At 51.5% G+C, this 22,362-nt stretch overlaps 1 long non-coding RNA gene across 1 annotated transcript; it reads right to left on the reverse strand.

The window, feature by feature from the left end:
• Positions 1 to 18,423: 18,423 nt before the first annotated feature.
• On the reverse strand, positions 18,424 to 19,946 carry LOC127910859 (uncharacterized). The gene is made up of 5 exons (XR_008076464.1): positions 19,857 to 19,946; positions 19,521 to 19,712; positions 19,137 to 19,376; positions 18,801 to 19,040; positions 18,424 to 18,511 (listed from the first exon to the last, which is right to left on the reverse strand). It is a non-coding gene; the product is annotated as an uncharacterized LOC127910859 (long non-coding RNA).
• Between the last annotated feature and the right edge of the window lie 2,416 nt (positions 19,947 to 22,362).

The following is a 22,362-nucleotide window of genomic DNA, read 5'->3' on the forward strand; positions in this document are numbered from 1 at the left end:
TTGATTTGATTTGATCAGACTGGTGAGACGACTCTCTGACTGAGGTGACAGATCAGACTGGTGAGACGACTCTCTGACTGCGGTGACAGATCAGACTGGTGAGGCGACTCTCTGACTGAGGTGACAGATCAGACTGGTGAGACGACTCTCTGACTGCGGTGACAGATCAGACTGGTGAGACGACTCTCTGACTGCGGTGACAGATCAGACTGGTGAGACGACTCTCTGACTGCGGTGACAGATCAGACTGGTAAGACGACAGATCAGACTGGTGAGGCGACTCTCTGACTGCGGTGACAGATCAGACTGGTGAGACGACAGATCAGACTGGTGAGACGACTCTCTGACTGCGGTGACAGATCAGACTGGTGAGACGACTCTCTGACTGAGGTGACAGATCAGACTGGTGAGGCGACTCTCTGACTGCGGTGACAGATCAGACTGGTGAGACGACAGATCAGACTGGTGAGGCGACTCTCTGACTGCGGTGACAGATCAGACTGGTGAGACGACAGATCAGACTGGTGAGGCGACTCTCTGACTGAGGTGACAGATCAGACTGGTGAGACGACAGATCAGACTGGTGAGGCGACTCTCTGACTGTGGTGACAGATCAGACTGGTGAGGCGACTCTCTGACTGCGGTGACAGATCAGACTGGTGAGGCGACTCTCTGACTGAGGTGACAGATCAGACTGGTGAGGCGACTCTCTGACTGCGGTGACAGATCAGACTGGTGAGACGACAGATCAGACTGGTGAGGCGACTCTCTGACTGCGGTGACAGATCAGACTGGTGAGACGACTCTCTGACTGCGGTGACAGATCAGACTGGTGAGACGACTCTCTGACTGCGGTGACAGATCAGACTGGTGAGACGACTCTCTGACTGCGGTGACAGATCAGACTGGTGAGGCGACTCTCTGACTGAGGTGACAGATCAGACTGGTGAGGCGACTCTCTGACTGCGGTGACAGATCAGACTGGTGAGACGACTCTCTGACTGCGGTGACAGATCAGACTGGTGAGGCGACTCTCTGACTGAGGTGACAGATCAGACTGGTGAGGCGACTCTCTGACTGCGGTGACAGATCAGACTGGTGAGACGACTCTCTGACTGCGGTGACAGATCAGACTGGTGAGACGACTCTCTGACTGCGGTGACAGATCAGACTGGTGAGACGACAGATCAGACTGGTGAGACGACTCTCTGACTGCGGTGACAGATCAGACTGGTGAGGCGACTCTCTGACTGAGGTGACAGATCAGACTGGTGAGACGACTCTCTGACTGCGGTGACAGATCAGACTGGTGAGGCGACTCTCTGACTGAGGTGACAGATCAGACTGGTGAGACGACTCTCTGACTGAGGTGACAGATCAGACTGGTGAGGCGACTCTCTGACTGAGGTGACAGATCAGACTGGTGAGACAACAGATCAGACTGGTGAGACGACTCTCTGACTGCGGTGACAGATCAGACTGGTGAGACGACTCTCTGACTGCGGTGACAGATCAGACTGGTGAGGCGACTCTCTGACTGGGGTGACAGATCAGACTGGTGAGGCGACTCTCTGACTGCGGTGACAGATCAGACTGGTGAGACGACTCTCTGACTGCGGTGACAGATCAGACTGGTGAGACGACTCTCTGACTGGGGTGACAGATCAGACTGGTGAGACGACTCTCTAACTGGGGTGACAGATCAGACTGGTGAGACGACTCTCTGACTGAGGTGACAGATCAGACTGGTGAGGCGACTCTTTGACTGGGGTGACAGATCAGACTGGTGAGGCGACTCTCTGACTGCGGTGACAGATCAGACTGGTGAGACGACTCTCTGACTGCGGTGACAGATCAGTTTCAACTGATTGTGCCCCAGGACTACCTGACATGATGACTCCTTGCTGTCCCCAGTCCACCTGACTGTGCTGCTGCTCCAGTTTCAACTGTTCTGCCTTATTATTATTCGACCATGCTGGTCATTTATGAACATTTGAACATCTTGGCCATGTTCTGTTATAATCTCCACCCGGCACAGCCAGAAGAGGACTGGCCACCCCACAAAGCCTGGTTCCTCTCTAGGTTTCTTCCTAGGTTTTGGCCTTTCTAGGAGTTTTTCCTAGCCACCGTGCTTCTACACCTGCATTGCTTGCTGTTTGGGGTTTTAGGCTGGGTTTCTGTACAGCACTTTGAGATATCAGCTGATGTACGAAGGGCTATATAAATAAATTTGATTTGATTTGATCAGACTGGTGAGACGACTCTCTGACTGTGGTGACAGATCAGACTGGTGAGGCGACTCTCTGACTGCGGTGACAGATCAGACTGGTGAGGCGACTCTCTGACTGCGGTGACAGATCAGACTGGTGAGGCGACTCTCTGACTGCGGTGACAGATCAGACTGGTAAGACGACAGATCAGACTGGTGAGGCGACTCTCTGACTGCGGTGACAGATCAGACTGGTGAGACAACAGATCAGACTGGTGAGACGACTCTCTGACTGCGGTGACAGATCAGACTGGTGAGACGACTCTCTGACTGAGGTGACAGATCAGACTGGTGAGGCGACTCTCTGACTGCGGTGACAGATCAGACTGGTGAGACGACAGATCAGACTGGTGAGGCGACTCTCTGACTGCGGTGACAGATCAGACTGGTGAGACGACAGATCAGACTGGTGAGGCGACTCTCTGACTGCGGTGACAGATCAGACTGGTGAGACGACAGATCAGACTGGTGAGGCGACTCTCTGACTGTGGTGACAGATCAGACTGGTGAGGCGACTCTCTGACTGCGGTGACAGATCAGACTGGTGAGGCGACAGATCAGACTGGTGAGGCGACTCTCTGACTGCGGTGACAGATCAGACTGGTGAGGCGACAGATCAGACTGGTGAGGCGACTCTCTGACTGCGGTGACAGATCAGACTGGTGAGACGACTCTCTGACTGCGGTGACAGATCAGACTGGTGAGACGACTCTCTGACTGCGGTGACAGATCAGACTGGTGAGACGACTCTCTGACTGCGGTGACAGATCAGACTGGTGAGGCGACTCTCTGACTGAGGTGACAGATCAGACTGGTGAGGCGACTCTCTGACTGCGGTGACAGATCAGACTGGTGAGACGACTCTCTGACTGCGGTGACAGATCAGACTGGTGAGGCGACTCTCTGACTGAGGTGACAGATCAGACTGGTGAGGCGACTCTCTGACTGCGGTGACAGATCAGACTGGTGAGACGACTCTCTGACTGAGGTGACAGATCAGACTGGTGAGACGACTCTCTGACTGAGGTGACAGATCAGACTGGTGAGACGACAGATCAGACTGGTGAGACGACTCTCTGACTGCGGTGACAGATCAGACTGGTGAGGCGACTCTCTGACTGAGGTGACAGATCAGACTGGTGAGACGACTCTCTGACTGCGGTGACAGATCAGACTGGTGAGGCGACTCTCTGACTGAGGTGACAGATCAGACTGGTGAGACGACTCTCTGACTGTGGTGACAGATCAGACTGGTGAGACGACTCTCTGACTGAGGTGACAGATCAGACTGGTGAGACAACAGATCAGACTGGTGAGACGACTCTCTGACTGCGGTGACAGATCAGACTGGTGAGACGACTCTCTGACTGCGGTGACAGATCAGACTGGTGAGGCGACTCTCTGACTGAGGTGACAGATCAGACTGGTGAGGCGACTCTCTGACTGCGGTGACAGATCAGACTGGTGAGACGACTCTCTGACTGCGGTGACAGATCAGACTGGTGAGACGACTCTCTGACTGGGGTGACAGATCAGACTGGTGAGGCGACTCTGACTGCGGTGACAGATCAGACTGGTGAGACGACAGATCAGACTGGTGAGACGACTCTCTGACTGTGGTGACAGATCAGACTGGTAAGACGACTCTCTGACTGTGGTGACAGATCAGACTGGTGAGACGACTCTCTGACTGTGGTGACAGATCAGACTGGTGAGACGACAGATCAGACTGGTGAGACGACTCTGACTGCGGTGACAGATCAGACTGGTGAGGCGACTCTGACTGAGGTGACAGATCAGACTGGTGAGGCGACTCTCTGACTGAGGTGACAGATCAGACTGGTAAGACGACAGATCAGACTGGTGAGGCGACAGATCAGACTGGTGAGACGACTCTCTGACTGGGGTGACAGATCAGACTGGTGAGGCGACTCACTGACTGAGGTGACAGATCAGACTGGTGAGACGACTCTCTGACTGGGGTGACAGATCAGACTGGTGAGGCGACTCTGACTGAGGTGACAGATCAGACTGGTGAGGCGACTCTGACTGAGGTGACAGATCAGACTGGTGAGGCGACTCTCTGACTGGGGTGACAGATCAGACTGGTGAGGCGACTCTCTGACTGTGGTGACAGATCAGACTGGTAAGACGACAGATCAGACTGGTGAGACGACAGATCAGACTGGTGAGACGACTCTGACTGAGGTGACAGATCAGACTGGTGAGGCGACTCTCTGACTGAGGTGACAGATCAGACTGGTGAGACGACTCTGACTGAGGTGACAGATCAGACTGGTGAGACGACTCTCTGACTGCGGTGACAGATCAGACTGGTAAGACGACAGATCAGACTGGTGAGACGACTCTCTAACTGCGGTGACAAATCAGACTGGTGAGGCGACTCTCTGACTGCGGTGACAGATCAGACTGGTGAGACAACAGATCAGACTGGTGAGGCGACTCTCTGACTGCGGTGACAGATCAGACTGGTGAGGCGACTCTCTGACTGGGGTGACAGATCAGACTGGTGAGGCGACTCTCTGACTGCGGTGACAGATCAGACTGGTGAGGCGACTCTCTGACTGCGGTGACAGATCAGACTGGTGAGGCGACTCTCTGACTGCGGTGACAGATCAGACTGGTGAGACGACTCTGACTGCGGTGACAGATCAGACTGGTGAGGCGACTCTCTGACTGAGGTGACAGATCAGACTGGTGAGGCGACTCTCTGACTGCGGTGACAGATCAGACTGGTGAGACGACTCTCTGACTGCGGTGACAGATCAGACTGGTGAGACGACAGATCAGACTGGTGAGGCGACTCTCTGACTGAGGTGACAGATCAGACTGGTGAGGCGACTCTCTGACTGCGGTGACAGATCAGACTGGTGAGGCGACTCTCTGACTGGGGTGACAGATCAGACTGGTGAGGCGACTCTCTGACTGCGGTGACAGATCAGACTGGTGAGGCGACTCTCTGACTGCGGTGACAGATCAGACTGGTGAGGCGACTCTCTGACTGCGGTGACAGATCAGACTGGTGAGACGACTCTGACTGCGGTGACAGATCAGACTGGTGAGACGACTCTCTGACTGCGGTGACAGATCAGACTGGTGAGACGACTCTCTGACTGCGGTGACAGATCAGACTGGTGAGGCGACTCTCTGACTGCGGTGACAGATCAGACTGGTGAGGCGACTCTCTGACTGCGGTGACAGATCAGACTGGTGAGACGACTCTCTGACTGCGGTGACAGATCAGACTGGTGAGGCGACTCTCTGACTGAGGTGACAGATCAGACTGGTGAGGCGACTCTCTGACTGCGGTGACAGATCAGACTGGTGAGACGACTCTCTGACTGCGGTGACAGATCAGACTGGTGAGACGACTCTCTGACTGAGGTGACAGATCAGACTGGTGAGACGACTCTCTGACTGCGGTGACAGATCAGACTGGTGAGGCGACTCTCTGACTGCGGTGACAGATCAGACTGGTGAGACGACTCTCTGACTGAGGTGACAGATCAGACTGGTGAGGCGACTCTCTGACTGCGGTGACAGATCAGACTGGTGAGGCGACTCTCTGACTGCGGTGACAGATCAGACTGGTGAGACGACTCTCTGACTGCGGTGACAGATCAGACTCGTGAGACGACTCTCTGACTGCGGTGACAGATCAGACTGGTGAGACGACTCTCTGACTGCGGTGACAGATCAGTTTCAACTGATTGTGCCCCAGGACTACCTGACATGATGACTCCTTGCTGTCCCCAGTCCACCTGACTGTGCTGCTGCTCCAGTTTCAACTGTTCTGCCTTATTATTATTCGACCATGCTGGTCATTTATGAACATTTGAACATCTTGGCCATGTTCTGTTATAATCTCCACCCGGCACAGCCAGAAGAGGACTGGCCACCCCACATAGCCTGGTTCCTCTCTAGGTTTCTTCCTAGGTTTTGGCCTTTCTAGGGAGTTTTTCCTAGCCACCGTGCTTCTACACCTGCATTGCTTGCTGTTTGGGGTTTTAGGCTGGGTTTCTGTACAGCACTTTGAGATATCAGCTGATGTACGAAGGGCTATATAAATAAATTTGATTTGATTTGATCAGACTGGTGAGACGACTCTCTGACTGAGGTGACAGATCAGACTGGTGAGACGACTCTCTGACTGCGGTGACAGATCAGACTGGTGAGGCGACTCTCTGACTGAGGTGACAGATCAGACTGGTGAGACGACTCTCTGACTGTGGTGACAGATCAGACTGGTGAGGCGACTCTCTGACTGCGGTGACAGATCAGACTGGTGAGACAACAGATCAGACTGGTGAGGCGACTCTCTGACTGCGGTGACAGATCAGACTGGTGAGACGACTCTCTGACTGCGGTGACAGATCAGACTGGTGAGGCGACTCTCTGACTGAGGTGACAGATCAGACTGGTGAGACGACTCTCTGACTGCGGTGACAGATCAGACTGGTGAGACGACTCTCTGACTGCGGTGACAGATCAGACTGGTGAGACGACTCTCTGACTGCGGTGACAGATCAGACTGGTGAGGCGACTCTGACTGCGGTGACAGATCAGACTGGTGAGACGACAGATCAGACTGGTGAGACGACTCTCTGACTGTGGTGACAGATCAGACTGGTAAGACGACTCTCTGACTGTGGTGACAGATCAGACTGGTGAGACGACTCTCTGACTGTGGTGACAGATCAGACTGGTGAGACGACAGATCAGACTGGTGAGACGACTCTGACTGCGGTGACAGATCAGACTGGTGAGGCGACTCTGACTGCGGTGACAGATCAGACTGGTGAGGCGACTCTCTGACTGAGGTGACAGATCAGACTGGTAAGACGACAGATCAGACTGGTGAGGCGACAGATCAGACTGGTGAGACGACTCTCTGACTGGGGTGACAGATCAGACTGGTGAGACGACTCTCTGACTGCGGTGACAGATCAGACTGGTGAGGCGACTCTCTGACTGGGGTGACAGATCAGACTGGTGAGGCGACTCTGACTGCGGTGACAGATCAGACTGGTGAGGCGACTCTGACTGCGGTGACAGATCAGACTGGTGAGGCGACTCTCTGACTGCGGTGACAGATCAGACTGGTGAGGCGACTCTGACTGAGGTGACAGATCAGACTGGTAAGACGACAGATCAGACTGGTGAGACGACAGATCAGACTGGTGAGACGACTCTCTGACTGAGGTGACAGATCAGACTGGTGAGGCGACTCTCTGACTGAGGTGACAGATCAGACTGGTGAGACGACTCTCTGACTGAGGTGACAGATCAGACTGGTGAGACGACTCTCTGACTGCGGTGACAGATCAGACTGGTAAGACGACAGATCAGACTGGTGAGACGACTCTCTGACTGCGGTGACAGATCAGACTGGTGAGGCGACTCTCTGACTGCGGTGACAGATCAGACTGGTGAGACAACAGATCAGACTGGTGAGGCGACTCTCTGACTGCGGTGACAGATCAGACTGGTGAGGCGACTCTCTGACTGGGGTGACAGATCAGACTGGTGAGGCGACAGATCAGACTGGTGAGGCGACTCTCTGACTGCGGTGACAGATCAGACTGGTGAGGCGACTCTCTGACTGAGGTGACAGATCAGACTGGTGAGACGACTCTCTGACTGCGGTGACAGATCAGACTGGTGAGGCGACTCTCTGACTGAGGTGACAGATCAGACTGGTGAGGCGACTCTCTGACTGCGGTGACAGATCAGACTGGTGAGACGACTCTCTGACTGTGGTGACAGATCAGACTGGTGAGGCGACTCTCTGACTGTGGTGACAGATCAGACTGGTGAGGCGACTCTCTGACTGCGGTGACAGATCAGACTGGTGAGACGACAGATCAGACTGGTGAGACGACTCTGACTGGGGTGACAGATCAGACTGGTGAGACGACTCTGACTGGGGTGACAGATCAGACTGGTGAGGCGACTTTCTGACTGAGGTGACAGATCAGACTGGTGAGACGACCCTCTGACTGAGGTGACAGATCAGACTGGTGAGACGACTCTCTGACTGCGATGACAGATCAGACTGGTGAGGCGACTCTCTGACTGCGGTGACAGATCAGACTGGTGAGACGACTCTCTGACTGAGGTGACAGATCAGACTGGTGAGGCGACTCTCTGACTGCGGTGACAGATCAGACTGGTGAGGCGACTCTCTGACTGTGGTGACAGATCAGACTGGTTCGGCGACTCTCTGACTGAGGTGACAGATCAGACTGGTGAGACGACTCTCTGACTGCGGTGACAGATCAGACTGGTGAGACGACTCTCTGACTCGATGACAGATCAGTTTCAACTGATCGTGCCCCAGGACTACCTGACATGATGACTCCTTGCTGTCCCCAGTCCACCTGACTGTGCTGCTGCTCCAGTTTCAACTGTTCTGCCTTATTATTATTCGACCATGCTGGTCATTTATGAACATTTGAACATCTTGGCCATGTTCTGTTATAATCTCCACCCGGCACAGCCAGAAGAGGACTGGCCACCCACATAGCCTGGTCCCTCTCTAGGTTTCTTCCTAGGTTTTGGCCTTTCTAGGGAGTTTTTCCTAGCCACCGTGCTTCTACACCTGCATTGCTTGCTGTTTGGGGTTTTAGGCTGGGTTTCTGTACAGCACTTTGAGATATCAGCTGATGTACGAAGGGCTATATAAATAAATTTGATTTGATTTGATCAGACTGGTGAGACGACTCTCTGACTGAGGTGACAGATCAGACTGGTGAGACGACTCTCTGACTGCGGTGACAGATCAGACTGGTGAGACGACTCTCTGACTGCGGTGACAGATCAGACTGGTGAGACGACTCTCTGACTGAGGTGACAGATCAGACTGGTGAGACGACTCTCTGACTGTGGTGACAGATCAGACTGGTGAGGCGACAGATCAGACTGGTGAGGCGACTCTCTGACTGTGGTGACAGATCAGACTGGTGAGACGACTCTCTGACTGCGGTGACAGATCAGACTGGTGAGACAACAGATCAGACTGGTGAGGCGACTCTCTGACTGCGGTGACAGATCAGACTGGTGAGACGACTCTCTGACTGCGGTGACAGATCAGACTGGTGAGACGACTCTCTGACTGCGGTGACAGATCAGACTGGTAAGACGACAGATCAGACTGGTGAGGCGACTCTCTGACTGCGGTGACAGATCAGACTGGTGAGACAACAGATCAGACTGGTGAGGCGACTCTCTGACTGCGGTGACAGATCAGTTTCAACTGATCGTGCCCCAGGACTACCTGACATGATGACTCCTTGCTGTCCCCAGTCCACCTGACTGTGCTGCTGCTCCAGTTTCAACTGTTCTGCCTTATTATTATTCGACCATGCTGGTCATTTATGAACATTTGAACATCTTGGCCATGTTCTGTTATAATCTCCACCGGCACAGCCAGAAGAGGACTGGCCACCCCACATAGCCTGGTCCCTCTCTAGGTTTCTTCCTAGGTTTTGGCCTTTCTAGGAGTTTTTCCTAGCCACCGTGCTTCTACACCTGCATTGCTTGCTGTTTGGGGTTTTAGGCTGGGTTTCTGTACAGCACTTTGAGATATCAGCTGATGTACGAAGGGCTATATAAATACATTTGATTTGATTTGATCAGACTGGTGAGACGACTCTGACTGAGGTGACAGATCAGACTGGTGAGGCGACTCTCTGACTGCGGTGACAGATCAGACTGGTGAGGCGACTCTCTGACTGGGGTGACAGATCAGACTGGTGAGGCGACTCTCAGACTGCGGTGACAGATCAGACTGGTGAGGCGACTCTGACTGCGGTGACAGATCAGACTGGTGAGACGACAGATCAGACTGGTGAGGCGACTCTCTGACTGCGGTGACAGATCAGACTGGTGAGGCGACTCTCTGACTGTGGTGACAGATCAGACTGGTGAGACGACTCTCTGACTGCGGTGACAGATCAGACTGGTGAGGCGACTCTCTGACTGAGGTGACAGATCAGACTGGTGAGACGACTCTCTGACTGCGGTGACAGATCAGACTGGTGAGACGACTCTCTGACTGAGGTGACAGATCAGACTGGTGAGACGACTCTCTGACTGAGGTGACAGATCAGATTGGTGAGACGACAGATCAGACTGGTGAGGCGACTCTCTGACTGAGGTGACAGATCAGACTGGTGAGACGACTCTCTGACTGAGGTGACAGATCAGACTGGTGAGACGACTCTCTGACTGCGGTGACAGATCAGACTGGTGAGGCGACTCTGACTGAGGTGACAGATCAGACTGGTGAGGCGACTCTGACTGAGTTGACAGATCAGACTGGTGAGGCGACTCTCTGACTGGGGTGACAGATCAGACTGGTGAGGCGACTCTCTGACTGTGGTGACAGATCAGACTGGTAAGACGACAGATCAGACTGGTGAGACGACAGATCAGACTGGTGAGACGACTCTCTGACTGAGGTGACAGATCAGACTGGTGAGACGACTCTCTGACTGCGGTGACAGATCAGACTGGTGAGACGACTCTCTGACTGAGGTGACAGATCAGACTGGTGAGACGACTCTCTGACTGCGGTGACAGATCAGACTGGTAAGACGACAGATCAGACTGGTGAGGCGACTCTCTGATTGCGGTGACAGATCAGACTGGTGAGACGACAGATCAGACTGGTGAGGCGACTCTCTGACTGCGGTGACAGATCAGACTGGTGAGGCGACTCTCTGACTGAGGTGACAGATCAGACTGGTGAGGCGACTCTCTGACTGTGGTGACAGATCAGACTGGTGAGGCGACAGATCAGACTGGTGAGGCGACTCTCTGACTGAGGTGACAGATCAGACTGGTGAGACGACTCTCTGACTGCGGTGACAGATCAGACTGGTGAGGCGACTCTCTGACTGCGGTGACAGATCAGACTGGTGAGGCGACTCTCTGACTGCGGTGACAGATCAGACTGGTGAGACGACTCTCTGACTGTGGTGACAGATCAGACTGGTGAGGCGACTCTCTGACTGTGGTGACAGATCAGACTGGTGAGGCGACTCTCTGACTGTGGTGACAGATCAGACTGGTGAGACGACAGATCAGACTGGTGAGCGACTCTGACTGGGGTGACAGATCAGACTGGTGAGACGACTCTGACTGGGGTGACAGATCAGACTGGTGAGGCGACTCTCTGACTGAGGTGACAGATCAGACTGGTGAGACGACCCTCTGACTGAGGTGACAGATCAGACTGGTGAGACGACTCTCTGACTGCGATGACAGATCAGACTGGTGAGGCGACTCTCTGACTGCGGTGACAGATCAGACTGGTGAGACGACTCTCTGACTGCGATGACAGATCAGACTGGTGAGGCGACTCTCTGACTGAGGTGACAGATCAGACTGGTGAGGCGACTCTGACTGGGGTGACAGATCAGACTGGTGAGACGACTCTGACTGGGGTGACAGATCAGACTGGTGAGGCGACTCTCTGACTGAGGTGACAGATCAGACTGGTGAGACGACCCTCTGACTGAGGTGACAGATCAGACTGGTGAGACGACTCTCTGACTGCGATGACAGATCAGACTGGTGAGGCGACTCTCTGACTGCGGTGACAGATCAGACTGGTGAGACGACTCTCTGACTGCGGTGACAGATCAGACTGGTGAGACGACTCTCTGACTGAGGTGACAGATCAGACTGGTGAGACGACTCTCTGACTGAGGTGACAGATCAGACTGGTGAGACGACTCTCTGACTGAGGTGACAGATCAGACTGGTGAGGCGACTCTCTGACTGCGGTGACAGATCAGACTGGTGAGGCGACTCTCTGACTGAGGTGACAGATCAGACTGGTGAGGCGACTCTCTGACTGCGGTGACAGATCAGACTGGTGAGACGACTCTCTGACTGCGGTGACAGATCAGACTGGTGAGACGACTCTCTGACTGAGGTGACAGATCAGACTGGTGAGACGACTCTCTGACTGCGGTGACAGATCAGACTGGTGAGACGACTCTCTGACTGCGGTGACAGATCAGACTGGTGAGGCGACTCTCTGACTGAGGTGACAGATCAGACTGGTGAGACGACTCTCTGACTGCGGTGACAGATCAGACTGGTGAGACGACAGATCAGACTGGTGAGGCGACTCTCTGACTGCGGTGACAGATCAGACTGGTGAGACGACTCTCTGACTGAGGTGACAGATCAGACTGGTGAGACAACAGATCAGACTGGTGAGGCGACTCTCTGACTGAGGTGACAGATCAGACTGGTGAGACAACAGATCAGACTGGTGAGACGACTCTCTGACTGCGGTGACAGATCAGACTGGTGAGACGACTCTCTGACTGCGGTGACAGATCAGACTGGTGAGACGACAGATCAGACTGGTGAGGCGACTCTCTGACTGCGGTGACAGATCAGACTGGTGAGACGACAGATCAGACTGGTGAGGCGACTCTCTGACTGCGGTGACAGATCAGTTTCAACTGATCGTGCCCCAGACTACCTGACATGATGACTCCTTGCTGTCCCCAGTCCACCTGACTGTGCTGCTGCTCCAGTTTCAACTGTTCTGCCTTATTATTATTCGACCATGCTGGTCATTTATGAACATTTGAACATCTTGGCCATGTTCTGTTATAATCTCCACCCGGCACAGCCAGAAGAGGACTGGCCACCCCACATAGCCTGGTCCCTCTCTAGGTTTCTTCCTAGGTTTTGGCCTTTCTAGGGAGTTTTTCCTAGCCACCGTGCTTCTACACCTGCATTGCTTGCTGTTTGGGGTTTTAGGCTGGGTTTCTGTACAGCACTTTGAGATATCAGCTGATGTACGAAGGGCTATATAAATACATTTGATTTGATTTGATAAGACTGGTGAGACGACTCTGACTGAGGTGACAGATCAGACTGGTGAGGCGACTCTCTGACTGAGGTGACAGATCAGACTGGTGAGGCGACTCTCTGACTGCGGTGACAGATCAGACTGGTGAGGCGACTCTCTGACTGTGGTGACAGATCAGACTGGTGAGGCGACTCTCTGACTGCGGTGACAGATCAGACTGGTGAGGCGACTCTCTGACTGAGACGACAGATCAGACTGGTGAGGCGACTGACTCTCTGACTGCGGTGACAGATCAGACTGGTGAGGCGACTCTCTGACTGTGGTGACAGATCAGACTGGTGAGACGACTCTCTGACTGCGGTGACAGATCAGACTGGTGAGGCGACTCTCTGACTGAGGTGACAGATCAGACTGGTGAGACGACTCTCTGACTGCGGTGACAGATCAGACTGGTGAGACGACTCTCTGACTGCGGTGACAGATCAGACTGGTGAGGCGACTCTCTGACTGAGGTGACAGATCAGACTGGTGAGACGACTCTCTGACTGAGGTGACAGATCAGACTGGTGAGACAACAGATCAGACTGGTGAGGCGACTCTCTGACTGAGGTGACAGATCAGACTGGTGAGACGACTCTCTGACTGAGGTGACAGATCAGACTGGTGAGACGACTCTCTGACTGAGGTGACAGATCAGACTGGTGAGGCGACTCTCTGACTGAGGTGACAGATCAGACTGGTGAGGCGACTCTCTGACTGAGGTGACAGATCAGACTGGTGAGACGACTCTCTGACTGCGGTGACAGATCAGACTGGTGAGGCGACTCTCTGACTGTGGTGACAGATCAGACTGGTAAGACGACAGATCAGACTGGTGAGACGACAGATCAGACTGGTGAGACGACTCTGACTGAGGTGACAGATCAGACTGGTGAGGCGACTCTCTGACTGAGGTGACAGATCAGACTGGTGAGACGACTCTCTGACTGAGGTGACAGATCAGACTGGTGAGACGACTCTCTGACTGCGGTGACAGATCAGACTGGTAAGACGACAGATCAGACTGGTGAGGCGACTCTCTGATTGCGGTGACAGATCAGACTGGTGAGACGACAGATCAGACTGGTGAGGCGACTCTCTGACTGCGGTGACAGATCAGACTGGTGAGGCGACTCTCTGACTGAGGTGACAGATCAGACTGGTGAGACGACTCTCTGACTGAGGTGACAGATCAGACTGGTGAGGCGACTCTCAGACTGCGGTGACAGATCAGACTGGTGAGGCGACCCTCTGACTAAGGTGACAGATCAGACTGGTGAGACGACTCTCTGACTGCGGTGACAGATCAGACTGGTGAGGCGACTCTCTGACTGAGGTGACAGATCAGACTGGTGAGGCGACTCTCTGACTGCGGTGACAGATCAGACTGGTGAGACGACTCTCTGACTGTGGTGACAGATCAGACTGGTGAGGCGACTCTCTGACTGTGGTGACAGATCAGACTGGTGAGGCGACTCTCTGACTGTGGTGACAGATCAGACTGGTGAGACGACAGATCAGACTGGTGAGACGACTCTGACTGGGGTGACAGATCAGACTGGTGAGACGACTCTGACTGGGGTGACAGATCAGACTGGTGAGGCGACTCTCTGACTGAGGTGACAGATCAGACTGGTGAGACGACCCTCTGACTGAGGTGACAGATCAGACTGGTGAGACGACTCTCTGACTGCGATGACAGATCAGACTGGTGAGGCGACTCTCTGACTGCGGTGACAGATCAGACTGGTGAGACGACTCTCTGACTGTGATGACAGATCAGACTGGTGAGACGACTCTCTGACTGAGGTGACAGATCAGACTGGTGAGACGACTCTCTGACTGAGGTGACAGATCAGACTGGTGAGACGACTCTCTGACTGCGGTGACAGATCAGACTGGTGAGGCGACTCTCTGACTGCGGTGACAGATCAGACTGGTGAGGCGACAGATCAGACTGGTGAGGCGACTCTCTGACTGCGGTGACAGATCAGACTGGTGAGACGACTCTCTGACTGCGGTGACAGATCAGACTGGTGAGGCGACTCTCTGACTGAGGTGACAGATCAGACTGGTGAGACGACTCTCTGACTGAGGTGACAGATCAGACTGGTGAGACGACTCTCTGACTGCGGTGACAGATCAGACTGGTGAGGCGACTCTCTGACTGAGGTGACAGATCAGACTGGTGAGACGACTCTCTGACTGAGGTGACAGATCAGACTGGTGAGACAACAGATCAGACTGGTGAGGCGACTCTCTGACTGAGGTGACAGATCAGACTGGTGAGACGACTCTCTGACTGAGGTGACAGATCAGACTGGTGAGACAACAGATCAGACTGGTGAGACGACTCTGACTGCGGTGACAGATCAGACTGGTGAGACGACTCTCTGACTGCGGTGACAGATCAGACTGGTGAGACGACTCTCTGACTGCGGTGACAGATCAGACTGGTGAGACGACAGATCAGACTGGTGAGGCGACTCTCTGACTGCGGTGACAGATCAGACTGGTGAGGCGACTCTCTGACTGTGGTGACAGATCAGCCTGGTGAGACGACTCTCTGACTGCGGTGACAGATCAGACTGGTGAGGCGACTCTCTGACTGGGGTGACAGATCAGACTGGTGAGGCGACTCTCTGACTGCGGTGACAGATCAGACTGGTGAGACGACTCTGACTGAGGTGACAGATCAGACTGGTGAGGCGACTCTCTGACTGCGGTGACAGATCAGACTGGTGAGACAACTCTCTGACTGCGGTGACAGATCAGACTGGTGAGACAACAGATCAGACTGGTGAGGCGACTCTCTGACTGTGGTGTTGTAGAGACACCCCTTTCTCTTTACAGAGTTTCTGCTTTATAATAAAAAGGAAATGCTGTTTAGCAAAACAAATGAAAAATAGAACCCTGAATATATTATGCAAATGAGCCACCAACCTGCGAGGAGAAGATGAGACGTAGCGAATGAACGCCATGACTTGCGTACCTGTTGGCAGCCTGTTGGCACTGTAATTGAACCCTATCGGGCACTGTAATTGAACCCTGTCGGGCACTGTAATTGAACCCTGTCGGGCACTGTAATTGAACCCTGTCGGGCACTGTAATTGAACCCTGTCGGGCACTGTAATTGAACCCTATCGGGCACTGTAATTGAACCCTGTCGGGCACTGTAATTGAACCCTGTCGGGCACTGTAATTGAACCCTGTCGGGCACTGTAATTGAACCCTGTCGGGCACTGTAATTGAACCCTGTCGGGCACTGTAATTGAACCCTGTCGGGCACTGTAATTGAACCCTATCGGGCACTATAATTGAACCCTATTGGGCACTCTAATTGAACCCTATCGGGCACTCTAATTGAACCCTATCGGGCACTCTAATTGACACCCTATCGGGCACTGTAATTGAACCCTATCGGGCACTGTAATTGAACCCTATCGGGCACTCTAATTGAACCCTATCGGGCACTGTAATAGAACCCTGTTTTTAATTTTACCTTTATTTAACTAGGTAAGTAGTTTAAAGAACAAATTCTTATTTTCAATGATGGCCTAGGAACAGTGTCTTGTTCAGGGGCAGAACGACAGATTTTTTACCTTGTCAGCTCAGGGATTCGATCTAGCAACCTTTCGGTTATTAGTCCATCGCTCTTAACAACGTGTCTACCCGCCGCCAGCCTATCGGGCACTGTAATTGAACCCTATCGGGCACTATAATTTAACCCTGTCGGGCACTGTAATAGAACCCTATCGGGCACTGTAGTTGAACCCTATCGGGCACTGTAATTGATCCCTGTCGGTAGCCTATTCCATACATACTTTTGACCAGGGCCCATAGGGGCCCTATATCACTACACAGGAAGTAGGCTACCATTTGGGAGCCAAAAGCCACATGCCTTTTCCCTCCCATCTTATCCAACAACATTTTTTTTTTTTTTTGGGGGACACCATGACATAGACTGACCAGGTAATACTGTAGTCTCCATTGATTGTTCAAAACATTAGGAACACCATGACACAGACTGACCAGGTAATACTGTAGTCTCCATTGATTGTTCAAAACATTAGGAACACCATGACACAGACTGACCAGGTAATACTGTAGTCTCCATTGACTGTTCAAAACATTAGGAACACCATGACATAGACTGACCAGGTAATACTGTAGTCTCCATTGACTGTTCAAAACATTAGGAACACCATGACACAGACTGACCAGGTAATACTGTAGTCTCCATTGATTGTTCAAAACATTAGGAACACCATGACATAGACTGACCAGGTAATACTGTAGTCTCCATTGACTGTTCAAAACATTAGGAACACCATGACACAGACTGACCAGGTAATACTGTAGTCTCCATTGACTGTTCAAAACATTAGGAACACCATGACATAGACTGACCAGGTAATACTGTAGTCTCCATTGACTGTTCAAAACATTAGGAACACCATGACACAGACTGACCAGGTAATACTGTAGTCTCCATTGACTGTTCAAAACATTAGGAACACCATGACACAGACTGACCAGGTAATACTGTAGTCTCCATTGACTGTTCAAAACATTAGGAACACCATGACACAGACTGACCAGGTAATACTGTAGTCTCCATTGATTGTTCAAAACATTAGGAACACCATGACATAGACTGACCAGGTAATACTGTAGTCTCCATTGACTGTTCAAAACATTAGGAACACCATGACACAGACTGACCAGGTAATACTGTAGTCTCCATTGACTGTTCAAAACATTAGGAACACCATGACACAGACTGACCAGGTAATACTGTAGTCTCCATTGACTGTTCAAAACATTAGGAACACCATGACACAGACTGACCAGGTAATACTGTAGTCTCCATTGACTGTTCAAAACATTAGGAACACCATGACATAGACTGACCAGGTAATACTGTAGTCTCCATTGACTGTTCAAAACATTAGGAACACCGTGAAAGTTATGATCCCTTATTGATGTCACCTGTTAAATCCACTTCAATCAGTGTAGATGAAGGGGAGGAGACGGGTTAAAGAAGGATTTAAGCCTTGAGACAATTGAGACATGGATTGTGTATGTGTGCCAATCAGAGGGTGAATGGGCAAGACAAAATATTAAAAGTGCCTTTGAACGGGGTACAGTAGTAGGAGCCAGGCGCACCGGTTTGTGTCAAGAACTGCAACGCTGCTGGGTTTTTCCACACTCAACAAAGGACATCCAGCCAACAACTGTGGGAAGCATTGGAGTCAACACGGGCCAGCATCCCTGTGGAACGCTTTCAACACCTTGTAGAGTCAACATGGGCCAGCATCCCTGTGGAACGCTTTCAACACCTTGTAGAGTCAACATGGACCAGCATCCCTGTGGAACGCTTTCAACACCTTGTAGAGTCAACATGGACCAGCATCCCTGTGGAACGCTTTCAACACCTTGTAGAGTCAACATGGGCCAGCATCCCTGTGGAACGCTTTCAACACCTTGTAGAGTCAACATGGGCCAGCATCCCTGTGGAACGCTTTCCAACACCTTGTAGAGTCAACATGGGCCAGCATCCCTGTGGAACGCTTTCAACACCTTGTAGAGTCAACATGGACCAGCATCCCTGTGGAACGCTTTCAACACCTTGTAGAGTCAACATGGGCCAGCATCCCTGTGGAACGCTTTCAACACCTTGTAGAGTCAACATGGGCCAGCATCCCTGTGGAACGCTTTCAACACCTTGTAGAGTCAACATGGGCCAGCATCCCTGTGGAACGCTTTCGACACCTTGTAGAGTCAACATGGGCCAGCATCCCTGTGGAACGCTTTCAACACCTTGTAGAGTCAACATGGGCCAGCATCCCTGTGGAACGCTTTCGACACCTTGTAGAGTCAACATGGGGCAGCATCCCTGTGGAACGCTTTCGACACCTTGTAGAGTCAACATGGACCAGCATCCCTGTGGAACGCTTTCAACACCTTGTAGAGTCAACATGGGCCAGCATCCCTGTGGAACGCTTTCAACACCTTGTAGAGTCAACATGGGCCAGCATCCCTGTGGAACGCTTTCAACACCTTGTAGAGTCAACATGGGCCAGCATCCCTGTGGAACGCTTTCAACACCTTGTAGAGTCAACATGGACCAGCATCCCTGTGGAACGCTTTCAACACCTTGTAGAGTCAACATGGGCCAGCATCCCTGTGGAACGCTTTCAACACCTTGTAGAGTCAACATGGGCCAGCAGCCCTGTGGAACGCTTTCAACACCTTGTAGAGTCAACATGGACCAGCATCCCTGTGGAACGCTTTCCACACCTTGTAGAGTCAACACGGGCCAGCATCCCTGTGGAACGCTTTCCACACCTTGTAGAGTCAACATGGGCCAGCATCTCTGTGGAACGCTTTCCACACCTTGTAGAGTCAACATGGGCCAGCATCCCTGTGGAACGCTTTCAACACCTTGTAGAGTCAACATGGACCAGCATCCCTGTGGAACGCTTTCAACACCTTGTAGAGTCAACATGGGCCAGCATCCCTGTGGAACGCTTTCAACACCTTGTAGAGTCAACATGGACCAGCATCCCTGTGGAACGCTTTCAACACCTTGTAGAGTCAACATGGACCAGCATCCCTGTGGAACGCTTTCGACACCTTGTAGAGTCAACATGGACCAGCATCCCTGTGGAACGCTTTCGACACCTTGTAGAGTCAACATGGGCCAGCATCCCTGTGGAACGCTTTCAACACCTTGTAGAGTCAACACGGGCCAGCATCCCTGTGGAACGCTTTCAACACCTTGTAGAGTCAACATGGACCAGCATCCCTGTGGAACGCTTTCAACACCTTGTAGAGTCAACATGGACCAGCATCCCTGTGGAACGCTTTCAACACTTTGTAGAGTCAACATGGACCAGCATCCCTGTGGAACGCTTTCAACACCTTGTAGAGTCCCATGCCCCGACGAAGTGAGGCTGTTCGGAGGGCACAAGGGGGGTGCAACTCAATATTAGGAAGGTGTTCCTAATGTTCTTTACGTCGAGTGTAAGTCCGCATGTTAAAGAAGGGAGAGGGAGAGGAGGAAGGATATGAAGAGCCCTGATACGTTCCGACATGGCTCAGCCAGGCTGTCAGCAGCACCCAACAAGGTCATCACCAATGGAACCCTATTATAGAACCCTATTCGCTACATAGTGCACTACTTTAGACCAGAGTCCTATGGCACCCTATTCCCTATATATAGTGCACTACTTTAGACCAGAGTCCTATGGCACCCTATTCCCTATATAGTGCACTACTTTAGACCAGAGTCCTATGGCACCCTATTCCCTATATATAGTGCACTACTTTAGACCAGGTTCCTATGGAACCCTATTCCCTACATAGTGCACTACTTTAGACCAGAGTCCTATGGCACCCTATTCCCTATATATAGTGCACTACTTTAGACCAGGTTCCTATGGAACCCTATTCCCTACATAGTGCACTACTTTAGACCAGAGCCCTATGGAAGCATATTCCCTATATAGTACACTACTTTAGACCAGAGTCCTTATAGAACCCTATTCCCTATATAGTGCACTACTTTAGACCAGAGTCCTTATAGAACCCTATTCCCTATATAGTGCACTACTTTAGACCAGAGTCCTTATAGAACCCTATTCCCTATATAGTGCACTACTTTATACCAGAGTCCTATGGAACCCTATTCCCTATATAGTGCACTACTTTAGACCAGAGTCCTATGGAACCCTATTCCCTATATAGTGCACTACTTTATACCAGAGTCCTATGGAACCCTATTCCCTATATAGTGCACTACTTTAGACCAGAGCCCTATGGCACCCCATTCCCTATATATAGTGCACTACTTTAGACCAGGGTCCTATGGAACCCTATTCCCTATATAGTGCACTACTTTAGACCAGAGTCCTTATAGAACCCTATTCCCTATATATAGTGCACTACTTTAGACCAGAGTCCTATGGAACCCTATTCCCTATATATAGTGCACTACTTTAGACCAGAGTCCTATGGAACCCTATTCCCTACATAGTGCACTACTTTAGACCAGAGTCCTATAGAACCCTATTCTCTATATATAGTGCACTACTTTAGACCAGAGTCCTATAGAACCCTATTCCCTATATAGTGCACTACTTTAGACCAGAGTCCTATAGAACCCTATTCCCTACATAGTGCACTACTTTAGACCAGAGTCCTATAGAACCCTATTCCCTACATAGTGCACTACTTTAGACCAGAGTCCTATAGAACCCTATTCCCTATATATAGTACACTACTTTAGACCAGGGTCCTATGGAACCCTATTCCCTATATATAGTGCACATTTTTTAGACCAGAGTCCTATAGAACCCTATTCCCTATATAGTGCACTACTTTAGACCAGAGTCCTATGGAACCCTATTCCCTATATAGTGCACTACTTTATACCAGAGTCCTATGGAACCCTATTCCCTATATAGTGCACTACTTTAGACCAGAGCCCTATGGCACCCTATTCCCTATATATAGTACACTACTTTAGACCAGAGTCCTATAGAACCCTATTCCCTATATAGTGTACTACTTTAGACCAGGGTCCTATGGGGCCCTATTCCCTATATAGTGCACTACTTTAGACCAGAGTCCTATGGAACCCTATTCCCTATATAGTGCACTACTTTAGACCAGAATCCTATGGAACCCTATTCCCTATATAGTGCACTACTTTAGACCAGAGTCCTATGGAACCCTATTCCCTATATAGTGCACTACTTTAGACCAGAGTCCTATGGAACCCTATTCCCTATATATAGTACACTACTTTAGACCAGAGTCATATGGAACCCTATTCCCTATATATAGTGCACTACTTTAGACCAGAGTCCTATGGAACCCTATTCCCTATATATAGTGCACTACTTTAGACCAGAGTCCTATGGAACCCTATTCCCTATATATAGTACACTACTTTAGACCAGAGTCCTATGGAACCCTATTCCCTATATATAGTGCACTACTTTAGACCAGAGTCCTATGGAACCCTATTCCCTATATATAGTGCACTACTTTAGACCAGAGTCCTATGGAACCCTATTCCCTATATATAGTGCACTACTTTAGACCAGAGTCCTATGGGTTCCCTTTCAGAACCCAGCCAGTGTTCATTGTGTGACTGTTTTCTCTAGTCAGTTATGTTGTAATT

The sequence above is a fragment of the Oncorhynchus keta genome, chromosome 23 (genome assembly GCF_023373465.1).
Source record: "Oncorhynchus keta strain PuntledgeMale-10-30-2019 chromosome 23, Oket_V2, whole genome shotgun sequence".
NCBI classification, from domain to species: domain Eukaryota; kingdom Metazoa; phylum Chordata; class Actinopteri; order Salmoniformes; family Salmonidae; genus Oncorhynchus; species Oncorhynchus keta.